Source organism: Anser anser, assembly GCF_964211835.1.
Source record: "Anser anser genome assembly, chromosome: 9".
NCBI lineage: Eukaryota > Metazoa > Chordata > Aves > Anseriformes > Anatidae > Anser > Anser anser.
Genome location: NC_139729.1, coordinates 25,901,968 through 25,916,563, shown reverse-complemented (window position 1 = coordinate 25,916,563; position 14,596 = coordinate 25,901,968). Strand labels below are relative to the sequence as shown.

At 37.3% G+C, this 14,596-nt stretch overlaps 1 protein-coding gene across 1 annotated transcript in view; it reads left to right on the top strand.

Moving 5' to 3' along the window:
* Positions 1-773: 773 nt before the first annotated feature.
* Positions 774-14,596, top strand: part of LOC310903845 (uncharacterized protein) — a 41,102-nt gene continuing 27,279 nt past the window's right edge. Inside the window, exons 1-3 of the mRNA XM_083847809.1 lie at positions 774-3,579; positions 6,714-7,169; positions 7,502-12,790. The gene's annotated coding sequence lies outside the window, so the exon portion shown is untranslated. The remainder of the gene's footprint in view (positions 3,580-6,713; positions 7,170-7,501; positions 12,791-14,596) is intronic.

Here is a 14,596-nt window from a genome sequence, read left to right as displayed (position 1 = left end):
CTGTGGAACGAGTACTTGTTCTTTTTATTAGATTATAAATCAACATTGAATGAGTTGTCACTCTTCCGAAGCTGGTTCTTCTATTTATTCCTTCCCTATGTTGAGCGTTTTTGCACAGAACGTCTTTCTATAAGCTTTGTCAAAATGAGAACGCCTGGAACGGCTTGAAGTACACCAGCAGCCTCATACTGAATTTATTTTCATTAGAAAGACATTTCAATCTGCAGACAATAAACTCTAAGGTTTGTGGTGGGAGCAGTATGCTCCGAAATCCAACTGACTGGTTTTATTAGGGCACTATAATTGTCAGAATGGCCTGGATTGCTTTCGTCTTCCTTTATGGAAGCTGGTATATAGGAAACCAGAAAGTGGCCATCACGTTGTCTGTGCTCAACTTGTAGTTCTCACATCTGATTTTCAGTACTGTCTTATACCACTATTTCTTGTCTTCTCACTAAGCTTTTAAATTTAAAATTAAAAAAAAAAAAAAAAAAGACAGGGGCTTTTAGGGATGCGTGATGCTACCCCAAACATATAAACTGAGACTGCTTGCTGGAGTGAAATTACTAGCAGAAATGTAACTTAATTCTGTCGAAGTTGGAAATGTAACGTGTTTGCATTATGCTATCCTTTTGTAATTGCCAGCTTACACAGCACTTCCGTGAAGTTATTAATTATTTCAGAGTGACAACCTGACAAAACAGGAGTCAAAAGGGGCTACTGCAGAGGGTTGTTTGAACCCTACGAGTGCTCCCTAGCATTTTTTTTTCTAGATCTCCACGCTGAAGGGAGCACACCCCTCCTAGACACACTGCTGACCCTTCCCTGAAGAGCAGCGGTTTGCAGGAGCTGAGGCAGGCGGTGGTCCTCAGCAGCAGGTCTGTCTCCAATTCTTATTCCAAAATATGTTTTCTCAGGTATCTGCATTCCTTTGGATGGTATATATTCTTTTATTAAAATGAATGTCTTGGCTCTGTACTTGGTTATTCCTTAAGCATGTGAAGGATGGCAGGCTGGAATGATTAATTAATAAGGGTTTGCAAGAGCCTATTGCCCTATGCCAAGTTTTCCTAAAAAAAAATTCAATATATATTTTTTTTAAGAGGCTTGGGAAGGCAATTAATTTTTTATCTATTTATTATTGTTTCACCTTGAGATGGGAACAGCAAGTACTTTGATAAATGGGATCAAAAGTTTGTCTACCTTCAAAACTTTTTTTGCAAGTCTCTGCACTGTTTGGTGTTAGTTTGTTTGGGATTTCCTTACAAGCGGCACTTCTCCGAGTCTAACCATACCCCATCGCTTCCCTCGTGAACAGTATGAGAAAGGGGACTGTTCCTCTCCTTTGTCAATTTAGGAACAAAGCCCCTTTATCAATACTGGTAGGTCAGGTCTCAACTCTCTTGCCAGTGCTGTCACGTGTCCTATACTTTTAGAACAAGTTTGCCATCCCCATTTTGGTTTGGGGGCACTCTTTCTATTCCTAAAGAGACTTAAAGGCAATATTTTTTTTTTCTTTCCAAAGTTAATTTTTGTTGTGGAATACATACAGCAGCCATTGACTGGACTAGAATGCAAGCGTTTATAAAAATTATATCAGGGAGATATTTTTAGCATTTCTGGCTTTCAACAGCTCTGAAACTTGTTCCTTTTTTGTTCTCATCTTTTCTTTTGTATTGGATTTGCACTCTGCGTTCAAGATGGTGGATATGCTACTACCATAGCAGCAGATGCTTCTCCTTGACATCAGGCGGTACTTATTTTCTGTAGCTATTCATCAAATAACTTTTTTGAAACAATCCTAAACTAGTCTTAAGCAGCACAGGTTTTGTGGAATTAGTGGAACAAGGTCGCATGGACACAAAGGAGAAAGTCCCCATCTTCTAATTGCAGCCTGGCAGAGGCAGTAAACCCGTTTATGTCTTTTATTTGTGCACAATGGAAGGAGCATTGTAAAGGTAATCTGCGGCTGTGATGTGACTTTTCCCTAGTCCCTAGTTGCAACAGGATTCTAATAAACTACGTGCAGAGAGCAATTTTTCATTTTGAGCTAAAAAATAAAATGACATCTCAACGGCAGCATCAGCACCAGTGACCTCAAGATTGCCCGTCACAGGCCATCAGTCCCTGAGCACCTGTCACATTTGGGGATTTCGGTAAAAAAAATGTCAGAGTGTCAACACATTTACCATATGAAACTTTTCTGTTAGTGTCTTCTCTTGTTTTATATCCCCATCATTCAAGCCTAAAGCGTTAAAAATCCTGCAAATGCTTTGGAAGTAGAGCAGCGATGTTTGGTAACAGAATGCTCATTTCCTTTAAGTACTTCCATCCAGCCCTGAAGAAGTAATCACTTTACAGAAGCTAATAAAGAATGGATTAAGCTACAGCTTTGAAGAACTCATCTCAAAAGGACCCTGAAACCACTGTCTAAAAGCAATATTATCAGTATTAGAAGCTGAAAAATTACACCAACAGATCTAGGTCAGTGCATTGTAAGGAGAAACAATAGAACTGATGTCAGAAATATTACCAAAAGTCTGCCTCTAGTAGTCGGGGGGGGATTTAAGTCAACTTTGTTTTCATTTGAAGGGTTTGTGGCATGAGTATGTAAATCTGTGTCCACAGGTTTGAGATTTGGCTTCCAAAGCTCTGCTTTGGTGTCTTGTTTTAAAGGCCAACCACTGCAGAGATCTTCACAAATGTACATCACTGTATGGAGACTACTGAAAATATGTGTACGTATGAGCATAAGTGTATAAATAGATATTCTCAGTTCCCTTTAGAATTTTTTTTTTGTTTTTTTTTTTTTTGGGTAGTGTGTGTTGTATATGAAAATATAACAATATATTGTGGCACCAGTGACATGCTTGGATGCCGTGCTGTATAGTTTCAATAGCAATCTGATCCAGTGTGTTTCCCAAAGTTGCTTTCCTGCTTGCTAATGCCCCAGTGGACCGATCAAAGCAGTGGCAGCTCAGGGAGTCAGGGCCTCTAAATGTGATCCTTGCTTAGAAAAAGCTTTCATTGACCTTAATAAAACAACTGAAGCATCAATATTATTAATTAATATTTAGACTGTAAGACTTGACACACTGCAAAGGCAAGGATCTGGTACGTGGTTTTTTTTTTGTGGTTGTTGTTTTTTTCAGGGTTAGTCTTCTTTCCCCACAACTCAGAATTAATAGCTGAACCACAATTATTTACCTGATACTGTCGTTCATGTGTCATGTCTGTGAGCTGTACTTAATTTTCAAACTAAACTTGTGTCCTCCATTCTCATTGCCCAAAACCTCTCTTGGCAAAGAGCACCACGCACAGGGTACTGCTTTGACCTGTCTCAAAGATTCTCTGAACCCTACTTCCCCTTGCCTGGAAGTTATAAAGCCCCACAAGCTAAAACAGAGGGCAATGGGGCAGCAGCCAGGTGTAGATTATCCACTTACAGGCCACAGCTGCTTGCTTCTGCCAAAAGTAAGTGGCAAGTTTCCAGCAGGAGATATTGGTAAAAACTCTCTACGGAGGGCACGACGAAGGGAGGGACATCAGCAGAGGTGAAGTAGATGTGCACAGCTTTGTGTAAGTGTCCTTCTCAAAGTACCTGAAAAAAACATGGATTGTATTTTGTTGAGTTGTGAACATTTTGTTCCTTTTGCATCTGCTTCCCTAAAGGGAAGAAGTCAAGGAGATGCCGTATGCTGCAAGTGCATTGTTTAAAGTGAAACCCGTGAAAGACGCGTGTGTATGTGTATGCATGTGTGTATACACGTATATATACACATATGAGATCTGAAGTCTTGAGGACGTGTTCCTGAAGAATATTATATATATTATAGCAGTGAGTCACATGAAACATTTAATCACAACAGGATGTTAATACAGACATTTTTTTTTGTTGTTGTGAGCAATAAAAAGATTTCACATTGTTTTATCACTTCTGTAGGAAGCACAACTTTAATGATATGATAATGGGGGTGGGGGAAGATAACTGGAGTGTCTATGACAAAATTATAAAGTTCTTTTTTTTCTCTGTGAATGCTCATGGATAGTGGGGAACTACCTATCATGTAGCTGTTTGATTTGATTGTGTATATTATTGCAAGAGGTAATTAAGCTTCTGAGGGGGAGGGGGGAAGCAGAAATAAAAAGTGCCAGAATAAAATGAGTTGTATAGCTACAGGAAAGCTATTTTAAAAAATCAATTATTCTCTGAAACATGAGAAGCTCCATTTCAGAAATTACAACAAAAGGAACTGCTGGTAACCACCCTGCTATATATCCATTTCTCAAAATAGTACAAACACTTACAGAGAGAAAGCCAAGTCATTCATTATAGAATGCCCCCAGGACATATATTTTCTCCAAGTGAACTTCACATTCCTCTTTTGCAGAGGAAAGCAAATCTAAAATAAAGAGAAATGCTTAGCAAGGAAACTACAGTGGCCTTAAAAGTTTATGTGGAGCAAAATATGTATGGAAAGTGTAGTGATTACTGTGTGTCAGTTCAGATTATTCATATTATTTAAATTTTTAGAATGTTTAAAATCCCTTTTTATTAAAAGAAAATGACAACAACAACTTTGTCTACAGGCGTAACTGTTCATTGTGATGCTTCCTTTCTTTTAAATAATTAACCTTCGGTACACTTAACCTGCAGTTAAGCAGCATTAAAGGATTGGAGAGGAAGAAGCTATTTTGTACATCTGATCTACCACTAGAGATTGTTACTTGTGTGAAATGACAGTATGTTATGCAAAAGTCTGGATATAAATCATGGAAAAGCAGCCAAAATGTACAGTAGTATACTTGCAATATAATGGCTTTCCCACAAGGGAAATTACAGTTTTGCAAAATTGGCAAGTTAGACACAGAAAAGAGCCCTTTCGAAATTGATTTTTTTCTGCTATTACTTTTTGATGATAAGACAATAAATTACTGTGTTATACTAATTTATAATTTGGCTTCTAAATATTTAACTTTAGTAAGGGATTAACAAAGCTGATGTGTAGCACTCAGCAAGGTAAAGAGACTTTGTTTTTGACTGTTTTCTGAGGGATTGGATGTCTGACGTCTCTGTAGAGCTTTACCCTGTAATGGTTGTCTTAGTGCATTACAAATCTGGCCCTTTGCAAGATGGATTAACTCTGGACCTTTGCTTGACAGATTAGTTCAACATACAAGAGAACTTTGATCGTTTATGTACAATGCAGTGGCCTCTAATGAGTTCATTTTTAAGTACTTTTTCAGTACGAGCAAGAAAACAATCTCAGTTTCTGCAGCGTTCTTCCTTCCTTTTTCCTAATATAAAATGTTACCCCTCACTGAGATATATTTTCTTCCAAAAGATCAGTTAATTGGGATCTAAGCCAACAACTCTTCTAGCTCATTGCCCTCCCTCCAAGTTTCTTCCTCTTTGAGACCCCACAACACAGCTGGATGACATTCTTTGATAACATGGCGGAGCAAAGCAGTTGTAGTTATAATATTGAGCACATAGGATGAGCAACACACCAAAACCATAGCTTTTTGCTGCTGTAATTTTATGTAAAGTAATTAATGATGTAAAAATAAATTTTTATGCTTTTGATCGAGTCAGGGTTGTTCAGCAACTTCAGTCAGGCTCCCGAAAGAGAGTTTTTGACCAAAAAAAATAAGATAAAATAAAATCATCTATTCACATTTTTCTCTCTTGCGAAGTGTAACGTAGTGTAAATCCCCCATATGGATAAGGAAGGACTGATGAACCTAAGTCAACCTACTGCCCTTGTAGGACAAAATGACAGACTGGTCATTGAGCTAAAACAGGGCTGCCAGTTTTAGGAGTGCAAGCTACAGCAGTTTGCTTGCACCACTGAGCCAGATTTCATTATTAATAATAATAACCATTTTAGGGAGTTCCTGGAGACTCGTCAGAAATAAGTTTACCTCTGAAAAGATGTTAGCTAGCAAGAGATGTTGCTTTTGCTGAAGCAGAGGCAGATGGAGACTGGGGGAGAGGATGTCACAGTGAACTATGCAGCTTGGCAAACTCCGTGTGGTTCCCTGGTGGGTTTTGGTTTGGTGTGATTTTTGTTTTTTGTTGTTGTGCTTTGGTGGTAGTGTTTTGTTTTGTTTCTTTCCCCTCCTGTCCTTTGCTGGTTTGCTGAGGAGAGATTGCTGGATGAAAAACAGAAAGAACAAGAGCAGAAGGTTGGAGTAATGACTGTAATGAAAGACATTTTCTTCCTTTGAAACACTGCCCAACGCACGTGAGCTGGAGAAATGAGACCATGGTCTGGTGAAAACCCAGGTCTCCTCCAGTTTCTCTGACTTGGGACCCACGAGTTTCACAGCAGTGAGCCTGCAACTGTCCAGAGAGGGCTTCTGACATTAAATGGAGTCTGAACCAGTATGGAACAAATGCATCTCTTTCTAGGGCAAAAGCGAGGGAGTATGTTATGAAATTAAGGCCCCATGATTACATGCTTGTGTTTTTTTGCTTGGAGTAAGGACGTCAACTCTCATGAGCCACTTAGACTCGTGTCAAGGCTGTTGCAGATCTGTAGGAGTGAATGTATGTTGCTGAGTAAGTTGAGAGCTTTTTTTAAGAAAGGGCATAGGCCTATACCAAACGTTGCTCATGAAGGTGGCCCCAGAGCCGTTACCCCAGATTGAAGGCTGGTAGCAGCTCCTTCACAGTGAGCCCACGCAGATCCTATTTTTGTGTTTATTAGGGAACAGATGTCATGTGTATGCATCAGCAGATTTATCCAGACGCCCGTCACTCCAAGCGGGAGGACTGGTGACCTGAGGCCTGACATCTGCCTGCTGCAGCAGAATTGAAAGACACCAACTTACTTTCAGGATGTGGAGACCACCTAAGCAGACCTGAATTTATGAAGACAGGTGTCTGAGGCTGAACAGGTGAAAATCACTTGCTAAAAATAGAGGTTAGTTCAGGGTAGAAGAGACATGACCTCTTTCGCACCTTGGTTCACCAACAGTATCTACGGAAAACACCTGTGACAGATCCCTTCAGCAAAATATCCCCAGGAACAAGGTGGTAAAATGGTAGTTATGCCGCTTTTCTACTGTTTGTGATACTCATCAAAGAAGGCAGTACTCTGCCTGAGAGACTGAGCCACGCGATTGCAGTAACTTGGGACAAACGAGGCAAAACTCAAAAGCAGGTATGTGAGAAATTTTCAGTTTTCTTTCTGTCTTTCATTCATGTCAAGATGGATAGAATTGTGGATTTTTGTTCTTTTGGGAGAAAAGTGTCATTAATGATTTTTTTTAAACTGAAGATTAAACCTTCATTAAATTGAATCTTAGTTGTAATTAAGACTCCTACTGTGGGCTTTAAGCATTGTTCAGCAATCACCTCTCATTTAAATAAATTGAAAAGATCACATGATTCATTTGTGTGGAGGAATTAAGAGTGATGTTAATTATTAAGTTATTGTGGTTATGGGAATCGAGTTAGTCTCTGTTATCCTAAAACAAGTCTCTTTCATTCTAGCCAAACAGCAAGATAATTTAATTGTTGCCAAATCAAAAATCACTCTCGTGAATGGAGATCTTATCTGGGATGCTTCAGATTAAAACAGCACAGTGCCTTTCTCCAACTGATTTATGAAGGATTATTCACAGCCAATTTTTGATCAACTTCATGAGTTGGTTCCTTGCTCTATGTCCATAATGATATGATATATGGATGATATCCATACAATCACAGTTGCTTAAACTGATAGTTTATTTATTGAGTTTCAGTTAGGATTTGCATGCAGTTTGATTTGCATGCAGGTTAGTTTACCTCCTGTATGGTCATTTATACTTCATCTGGTTGGTAACTGTAGTAGCAAAATTTTCTTTCCTTTTCCCAGCTCAAAATCATGATAAATATGGTAACAAGCCTTATTACTTGAAAGATGCTTGAGCCTCTGAGTAAGTAAAGCTGTTATCTGGCCCTTATGATCTGCCTTATTTTTCTTTCTTTGCTATAGAAACAGAAGTCAAATGGGGAAAGCAGAATAAATGTGAGGTTCCCTTTTCCCATTAATATCCAGGAGGACTTGGATGTTTTAACCGCTCTGTGTGGCTTTGAAAGTAACACCCAAACAGCTTCTTAATTCAAATTGGGTAATGAAACATTATAATCAGTGCCTTTCTTGTTGCATCAGAGATGAATGTGTTTTGTGTTCATAGACAACAGAATAACTTTCAAAAACAAGGAAAAAAAAGGTTACTTATTTTTCTGTCCTGCTTGGTGACCTCTGCTGTCACTGAAACCTCTGAAGTAGTAGGGCAGAGAAAATGAAATCCAGGCGTAGCGTGGCTAATATTGAAATCCAGGCCTAGTGTGGCTAATATTCAAAACAACAGCAAAAGATAATTTTTTCTTTCTTCTTTTCTTTATGCTAAGGCTGTTTTTTGAGTTGATATTGTGAAATCAGTCTGGCTAGTTGTGAATGATGTATGAGAGAGAAAAATCCCTGCCCAGAGCCCAAATAAACGGATACTTTGATAAGACCACTGTGGTTGTGCTATGCTCTGCTATTTGCTGTGTCCTTTGTACACAGGCATGCCATTAACTTTCAAGCTAGAAAAAAAGACCTGTCATGAGTGGCTATATTAAAAGAGAAACAGAAAAGCCAAAAAGAAAAGCAGGCTTTTAAAATATTTTGAATAATTTTCTTTTAATCACTCCTCTGAAAAAGTTTTTTTTTTTTTTTTTTTTTTTTTTTTAGGAAAAGGTCTTGATAGTTTGATATTTTTGTTTGTTTGAATTGCACAGGTACACATGTAAATAGTCACGCCATCAAAAGTAACTATTACTAAAGTTTGTTGAGTAATTTCCTATATTTCTTATCAAGAAGATTTTTTTTTGTACTCCTTTTGTTTTTCATATGTTTTAAAGAGATTCAACAAAAATTACATTTTGTAAACAAGACTGCATTAATGTTGAAGCAGCTTTAGGCATTCTTGCCTAAAACACACACACACAAAATGCAATTTTTGCTTTGGAAAACCATATCTCTAACTCAAGTGTATTTTTAAGGTCAGAATTAAGTTTTCTTATATAAAAAAAAAAAAAGGCAAGAAATGTTGAGAACTCAAGCAATTTTAATGCTCTGCTGCCATAAGTTAATATTTTCCTTTAGAATTTCTGTAAGTTACCATGTGTCTGTCGTTGTGTCCAAAGAAATAGGAAGGAATGAAGTGATAAGATGTCTTGACAAGTGCAGAATAAAAAGATACAGTGGGATGAGGAAAAAAAAATGTAGTCATACTGCTCTTTTCTGGGATACTGCAGACACGAAATGCTTAGTCTGATGTGTTTGTGCTGTAACACTGCCTAGAAACCTTAATCATGGATGTGGATCCTGCTGGGCAGGGTGTTCTCCAAACAGTGAAAGATGATGATCCTGCTCAACAAGCAAGTAGGAAGTGAGTAATGTAGATACGACTGAAATTCAGAATCTCAACAGAGTTTATTCCATCTCCCTTAGTACTTCTCTCTAAAAAACAGAAGTATTTGAAGAGTCACTCACACTACTTGTTTTATTTTAACTATGATTCTGTTTAGGACCCTAATCTTCTGAAGGAGAAATAACTAGGAAAATATATCAAAATATTATCCAAAATTGAACATTTAAAAAAAAAAAAAAAAGTAGTCAAGGCAGAGTTTTCCTCATTTTAGATATGAATTTGACTTGCAATAACTTTAAATAAACCTACTCAATACTCAGTTTTTATATTTTGCTATATAAAGTAGTATTTCAACATAGAAAATTTCAGTTTTTTTAAGGATTCATAGCTTGCTGACACTCACATATACCCATGATCTGTAATGAAGGTCAAATAAAATGACCTTCAGCAGGTCAGCTGGAAAGAAACCAAGACAAATGGAAGACATTTCCTGTAGGAGTATAAGCAGTGATACTTATAATTATGCTCCATCATTTTTGGTGAAGCAAAATGAAGTTAAAGCAATGAAACACTTTATGTCCAGTGTAAGCCAATCACAGCTTTGGATTCTGCAGCTGTGAACAACCTAATCTAAAAGTCATTCATTGGTCATAGTAAAATGTAAATGTATACATCAGCAAAATTCGTGGATTGCTACATATTAAAAGCATTGAAATGTCTATTTTGAAATTCTTTGCATAGATGTATACTGGCCTTTTGTAGATGTTAGTTATTCACACCTTCTGTCAATGTAATTGTGCCTTACTTTTTTTTTTCTTTCCTGCATTCTTATCCAGTTCAATAGATCATGAAGGTTAAAGCAACCTTAAGCTACATCTTAGAATTCTTTCTAGTACACAACTGAACATTAATAAAAATAAAAATAAAATCATCATTTCAAAAAGTAGCAACATTCATGTTACTGTTAAAACAGATGCAACATGAATTTATTTAGTTATCAAGACTGCTCCTATTAAAGCCTAATTCATTTCTTCACAATGCAGAAAGATAGAGAAGTACACTTTTCTCAAGGTTACAACTACTTCTAATTCGTTCCAGGTTTGTGAATTGAAACAAGCTACGCTTGCACATTCAGTGATTGATCACAATTTGTTAGAACAAGATATAATTCCCCATCCATTCTTTGATTCTGATTTATAAATGGGTTACGTAGTATCATATGTACATACTGTTCTGATATTTCAAAAGAATTTAATATGTATGCTTTAAAGGCGACTTCTTTTCTTAACCATGCCTGAGTCTTACATGCTGGCTTGTATAAATGATTTCTTCAGATATCATGTTGCTCACGCATTAAAAGTAATTTTTACAGCAAACATTTAGGAAAGAAAATTACTTATAATGACAGGGAGCACAGCTATGAAAAATTGAATGAAATTAGGAAATAAAAATGGTGCTTAGGTTGTGTATCAGACAAACCTTCTTCAGGATGAGAGAAAGTGGAAGAGGACACATTGCCTGATGTATTGGAAAGTAGACTGTTTCCTAAGGGAGGGTTTGTGCAACTATTCTTACTGTAGCTAAGGATGCTTCATTTTTCATATCAGTCAGGAACAGTCTCTCCATGTTGATTATGATTGTATAATTATTTTATTGTTTAATAGCTTTGTATTTATTGCATCATCTCTGTCCCAGAACACACACAGAATATCATAATAGGACTCTGCTTCTTTACAGTGCCTTGGATTACATTGAATTTACAGGATGGGAATGTGTAGATGTTGTCTCACATTCCTTCTTTGAATGGCAGTACTGCCTAAGCACTGAATAAGCAGGGCTGATGGAGTTCACCTTTATAGACCTTCCTTTTAGACTAAGTGGTTGTGTGTATTTGTGATAAACAATTAAAGAAGCTTTGCTCCAAGTGTTTCAATGTGCAATAATAGGTGGTGAAGGTGGAGGGATTGGAAAATGACAATGCGTTTATCATGTAATGAGAAAGCCTGTGTGGTTCAAGAGGAGGAGATAATTGTTCCTTTTCTTTCAGCTATTATTCAAGTCAAATGCAGCAAGGGATGTTGGTTCAAGAAAAGCTGCCTCCCTTTCTTTAGATAGAACAGAGAAATTAAACAGAAGTAGAGAACAAAGCCAGAAATACTAAATATGAATACACTAATGAGCACTGGCTTACAGAGTTATATGTAGAGTATTTGCTCTCCACAAGTTTCAGGTTTTTTATTAATTATTTTGAGAGCTTAACCATACCTAGAACGTGAAGTTAATATTTTTCATATGTAACCAAAAATATAGTTTTTTTTTAATTGTTCCTGATCCAACATTTTGACTTGATATGGAAAGACAAACCTATGGCATTTCACATTTCAGGCATGTTTTGAATAAAGGTTTTAGAAGATTCCTTCATAATGAATTTAATTCTGATTTTAAGCACAATCAATTTGGATCTATTAATTCCAATATTTGATTACACAATTGTTATATAATCCAAGTTATAATTCATCTCCTGCTTTGTGCGTTTCTACTATGTGTCCTTGTGAAGAGATGGGGGTAAGTTTACCCTGCCAGCTCTGACTGCATCTGTATAGAAGAAACTGGTGGGAGTGACTTCTTACCATGATGAACCATGGTGTAGATGCTGATGAGAAAGTGAGAGATTTGCTCCTCATCTGCAGTGGAGGTTCTGGGTCAGAATCAGCTCTGGAAGAGGGAGGAAGACCACTGCAGCTAGTGCAATTGCCTTTTCTTATGGCAAACTCTTTAATCTTTTGCTTTATTTATTTATTTATTTTTAATTTCTGTATAAAAATACATTGGAAATTAAGGCAGGAAAGTGCTTTGAAAGCATTGCTAGTTTCCACTTAGTAACTTTTGATCTGGTGTAGCAAAGAAAGACGGGTTTGTTGGGGTTTTGTGTGGTGATAAAGTCTGCTCAACAATGAATGACAGCAGTGCAAATACCTCAACTGCCAACACTCAAAGGTGTGAAAACGAGCAATTTTCATGTTCCCACGTACTGTCGCTGAAATACATATATATTTGCAAAAACCACTAATATTTGAATGTGTTCTATTGATGAAAAGAAATCGTTTTATATTTAGGAAGTGTATGATAACTTTTTGAAATGAAAATGTTAGTTCTCAGAGTTGCGAGTCTTTTCCAATATTGAGGCAGATTCCGTTGCTGCCTGAAACTGGGTAATTCATTTCTGCAGCAACATCGAGACCCAGAGTTTGCCATGACCTTCTCTTGTTCTGTCTCGACGTAACAGTATGTTTCATCTGCTGTTCCTGGGTGTCTCTCAGAGAAGCTGAAGAGGCCTTGCTTTGCTTACACGTGCGCGGTGATGTTCTCCAAGCTGAAGGTATGGGTAGGCCAGCTGTACTGACTCAACTGCCATTCCTATTGTTCTGAGGCCCTTCATGTTCTTTGAGAAGCTAGAAGATATTTGCAGCTATTATCCTCGGTACTCGCTTCCTGGCTTTTCCTCATCATCATGTAAAGGGAAATTTCTTGTTTTGTGCAAAGATTTTGATAAATTCCTGTAACTTCAGGAAACGAGGGAGGACACCTGTATTTGAAATCCTTATGTTTTATTTCTTTCTTGGTGAAGCTGATGTACTTCCAGGATTGCTTGCTGCCCATATTCCCTCATATGGAGAAAAAAAAAGCGGGGGCGGGGGGAGGGCATCTCCTATAAAACACATGAGATTTTCTCAAATATTTTTGTGCAATGCAATTTCTGTGGTATATGTTTAGGAAGTCAGGATTACACATTGATTCACTTCTGAGCCATACAGACATGAATACTTTGTGGATTTAGCCCAAACACAGGAACAAGTACACGTAGCACAATTTTATATTTGCATGTGAGATCTCTGAAAGATTTCAGTTGGAACTGGTGACTCCATGCACAAAGGCAGCTGAAGGACATTTCTTCATTCAGGGAATTCACCAGTGGAAAAACAGCAGAGTGTAGAGATGGGACAAGAAAAAAGCGTGCAAGCAAGTCTAATGATGCGCTAGCACAGCTTTATTATTTACAGGGTTTGTTATTAATGGCTTGGGGAGAATATTTATTAAATTAAAATATTTTAGAGTTTATATTATGTTTCCTTTGAGTGTGTTTTCTAAATAAACACACACAAAACTGAAAACTCCAGTATGACAGCTAGATAAGAAAGACCTTTTCTGTCCCCAAATACCCTTTAATTTGATAACAGTAAAATAATAAATCTCTCTTACTACCACCAGTCACACTTAAATCACTGGGAGCACTTTATTAAAAGGAAAGACTACAACAAAGTAAATTCAAGGCAGCAGAATTTAAGTCAGATCTTGTGGGAATGGACTACTGTTCTTTCCTTCAGTCTGTGATTAATTTTTAAATAAATGAAACTACACAGGCATGAGACCTTAGAGGCTTCTGATTTTATAGTTTCTGAAATGATCAGATTAAGTAGTAAGACAGAAGGTTTCCCAAGATCCACTTTTGAAAACTATTGTAAATATTGCAGTTTGTTTGCCACTAGAAACTTCTGATACCATGGACAAATGCTGTGATGTATATTTTATTCTAGGCTATTATTGGGGTTGATGTGATGCAAGTAATCTGAACCAGGGAGCATCCTTTAAGTGTGCACTGTGGAGTGAATTCAGGGTGCAGTAGTGGTGTTGTTGGCAGCTATATGCAGCAACTATATAGCCTGTTTACTACATACCCACATCTCTGCTCCTTTGCTCGAATAAGAGGACAGCTAATCAACAGATTCAACTCGAATTCAGAATAACCTTTGCTTTTCTACTGTTTTATGGCATATGGCAGACAAAAGAAAACTTGAAACTGGCTAATACCGCCTTACAGTTCAACATCTAGCTGTTGCACAGTTTAGTAGGAGGTATTTGTCATGACCTGACAGACAATAATACTGGTAGCACTTATTAGGATGGTTTTATGTATTCAATTTTGGGGGGCAGCTGAAGCTTTGATTTAAACTCAAAGTCAGGTCTTTGAAATTGCTATCCAAGCACTATAAATTTAGAAAATACAGTCTATAATCCTCAAACCAGCAGATGTTTACTGTATCTGATGAGAGTCTATGGTGCACAGGCTGGAACAGAATATATAAAATACCTTAAGTGGCTTAGGTAATTGTGCCAAATCTCATTT